General features: G+C 32.7%; 1 non-coding gene across 1 annotated transcript; it reads right to left on the bottom strand.

Moving 5' to 3' along the window:
• Positions 1-3,364: 3,364 nt before the first annotated feature.
• LOC120162944 lies at positions 3,365-3,471 on the bottom strand. Its single transcript, XR_005519597.1, has one exon. It is a non-coding gene; the product is annotated as a small nucleolar RNA R71 (small nucleolar RNA).
• Positions 3,472-3,789: the final 318 nt, after the last annotated feature.

Below are 3,789 nucleotides of genomic sequence, written 5' to 3'. Positions count from 1 at the left end.
TACCAAAATTGATGTAAGGAGTGGAATTCTTACCATGGAATTCGACGGTGAGGTTGTTAAATTTGACGTTTATAAGGCAATGAAGTATCTAGTTGCTATTGCGAACATTATTTTTATTGATGTTATTGAACCTATAGTCGATAAGTTTGTGGATACTAATTTTGTAAATAATTTGTGCAGGGAATTAGAAGATAAAGACAACGATATCATGGAGTTAGAAAAAATTTTTCCATTCATTATGATTTGCACCTAACTCCATCTAAATCTAAAAGTTTACTTTCCATTTTGCAGGCACCACAAATCGAGCTAAAATAGTTACTAGATCACTTAAAGAATATTTTTTGGGAGAAAATGCTACTTCACCGGTTATTATTTCAGACAAGCTGTCAAAGCTGAAAAGGTATGAAGAAAAACATACGAGAATGTCAAAATCCACAAAGATAAAAAAAAATCTATGATCGTAGAATTTCTCATAGTGGGTTCTCAGTTGGACAATAACATAGAGGAAGTATCCATCAAAGAACCTATAGTCTGAATCAGGTAGTCGAGCAAAAACTTACCCCTTGGCCCCCACCTAAATATAATTCTCTTGGAAACCATAAGCCCCTCTCAAGTACTAGCCAAATTCACACTCATCCTTTATTCTTTCCCTTGGCCCACTTTATATTTTAAACCAAACTAAACAAATCCCTTTATTTAAATTCTACTCTTTGACCAACCCCCACCTGAACCAAATTCCTCTCTTATTTTATACCCTACGTGCTAATTTAATTAAAAAAATCTGTACCCTTTTTCACTTTTCATTCTCCAGCCATAACATGCCTCTCTTCCTCTTTCGTTTTCATGAACCAGCTCCTTCAAATACAACCTTCAAAGTTGCGCCAACAACATTGATCACTATTTCCTTGCCACCACTGCATCTTTGCTCTGTTTGCCATCTTTACTCTTTCTTTGTGCAACCATGGTTCCAACAAGAAATCACAAAGTCAACATCATTATTTGTCGCTCTATCATATCTAATTCCCATGACCGAATCATAAAATTTTTAGGTAAATAACATGCTTAGTTTTATTACCACATTATTGATGTCCCACTCTGGATTTGCGGGAAATTTTAACATTGGTACATCCTTGGATGGTTACTCTTCTCAATCGCCTCATCGCTATCATTTAATTTACAATTGATCATCATTAACCTTGGAGAGTATCTCTATTCCTTCTCCAACGTTTTTAATTTTCATATTAGGACAATATGCTTTAAAATAGGGGTAGACAATAATTGCATCAATTCTCTTCTTGTTCATATGGTTGAAATTGAGTATTGCTTTGGTTGATATATTGAGATTTTTTTTCATTGATCTTGATTCTTGCCTTATTTCTTTGATTGCCTTGTGAGTTATTGAGCACGATTTTATTTGACAACGGATGCATGCTAGTAAAATGACATGATTAGTGTTTTCTTTAAATCTATGATTGATATCCCATGCGTTTATTGGATGATATGTTTATTGACTCAATACACATTACACTTTCTTGTGAGATTTGAGCCTAAACAAGCATAATTTATTTTCTCATTTTAATTGATTGAGTGATAATATATAATCATACACACCTTTTTTGATTAATTCCTTCATATTTTTGTTAAAAGTTGAGCCTAATTGTGGAAATTATATTTGTTTTGTTTTAGGAGGTCAATATGCATGGAATTGTGAAAAAAGCTCAAAAGCATGCTTTTATCCTTCTATACGAGAATCAAGTCTTTTGGAAGAATGTGGAAATGGGCAAAAAACCATATTCGACAATGCGTGACCACACCTTATTATTGACATGCGAATACTGTCTGATAAGAATAATTTAAACTTTTGTAGTCAAATCCAAGATGGAGCTCACTTTTATGGATGCTTCCATTATTTGGAAAGTATTTGGCCAAGAATCAATCTCTTTTTAATTAGGACTTTATTTATTTTGATTTTCTTTTATTCTAGCTTTCCTTATTTTAATTAGACTCATTTAAAGGAGATTTACTTTTCTTTTAAGGTTTTGTCTCTCTATATAAAGAGCCCCTTAGTCACCTTTAGGGATATCTATCTTTTGGCGGCACAACTTTTCTCTCTTGTTTTCTTTTGACCATGAGTGGCTAAGCTTTTATTTTTGATTAAAGGGTGAGATGATTTTGTTGTAATTTTGTGAGGCTTATGCTAAACTACTTTTTCTACTTTAATTCAAGTAATCTTTATTTATTGTTCTTAATTTTATGAATTCTTGATATTGATCAAATTGACGCCTTAATTCGATATTGAGTTTTCTATCTCTATTCATAAGTTTGTGATTCGTAATGATCATGAATGATTGACACAAGTAGCTAGGGGTAAGTCTCTTGATTTGTGTTTGTTACTTTTTATTTTCTGAGCTTCGCATTGTGCATGATAGTCTTCGGGGATATAAACGTACAAAATCAATTGATTTTGTTTTAGTCGTTCCCATGATTCGTAATGTTATCATTAATTGTAAGATTTAATTTGAACGCTTTTTAAGGTTCCAAGCAAGTGACTAATTACTTGGATGTTGAAAAATCAATCTTTTAAGCCTTTGATCAAAATTACAGTTGGATGAAGAACACACATTTGAATTGGAAGTTCGTTAATAATTGATTTTTGTTATTCTAGTTTTAGCTTTATTTCTTGATTTTAGTTCAATAAACCAAACCCCCCATTTAAATTTTATTGGTTTAACATTGAGATTCTAATTTCAACTCTCTTGGTATTCGACCTGATCTCACTATTACTATAAGTTAGTTTAGTAAAATTCAGTTTTTATTTTTCAAGACTTCGACAACCCTATCAAAATTGGCGTTGCTGTCGGGGAGCTATCTTAGTTTCTTATTGCTTTATTTTGTTTTTGTTTTATGATCCATTCTTCTCATAATTCTGATTTTTGAAGAAGAATTAGAGTTATATTTGGCTGTTAATCAGTTATCTATTTTTGAAGATGTTGAAGAAGGAATGGTGAATAGGACTCTCAAGGATTTGGTTGCACCTGATTTAAATCAACAACCTTTATGCATTACTTTTCCTAATTTTGAAAGTGATTTTGAGTTTAGATCTGGTTTAATTCATTTACTTCCTTCTTTTTATGGACTTTTATGTAAAGATGCTCATAAACATTTGATGAAATTCCATATTGTATGCTCCAAAATGAAACCACATGGAGTCACAAATGAACAATTCAGTCTAAAAGCTTTTCCTTTTTCCTTTAAGGATCAAGCAAAAGATTGGCTTTATTATATACCATCCGGATCAATTACGACAACGAATAGGATGAAGAGATTATTTTTGGAGAAGTTCTTTCACGCATCTAAGGCTACCAACATCAGAAAAGAAATCTATGGCATTACGCAACTTACTGGCGAGACTTTGTATGAATATTGGGAGAGGTTCAAGCGATTATGCACTAGTTTTCCCCATCATCAAATCCCAGACCAAATTTTAATTCAATACTTCTGTAAGGGATTGTTTCCAATGGATAAAACTATGATTGATGCAGCAAGTGGCGGAGCTTTAGTGAATCTCACGCCTAAAGGAGACGAAAAGCTTATGGAATATGGTCGATTCAAGGACATCCTACGGATATGTGTCCTACATTGCAACATGATTCTATACAAGAGGATAATGCTTTAGATGAATTACATAATCAACCCTCAAGGAAGATTGACCCTTTTTCTAATCATTACAACCAAAGATGGAGGGATTATTCGAATCCAAATTATGGGAATCAAGGAGGACAGCAAATA

The sequence above is a fragment of the Hibiscus syriacus genome, unplaced genomic scaffold, assembly GCF_006381635.1.
Source record: "Hibiscus syriacus cultivar Baekdansim isolate YM2019G1 unplaced genomic scaffold, ASM638163v2 tig00111410_pilon, whole genome shotgun sequence".
In the NCBI taxonomy this organism is placed as follows: domain Eukaryota; kingdom Viridiplantae; phylum Streptophyta; class Magnoliopsida; order Malvales; family Malvaceae; genus Hibiscus; species Hibiscus syriacus.
The sequence above is the reverse complement of the archived record's forward strand: the minus strand, read 5'-3'. Positions and strand labels throughout refer to the sequence as shown.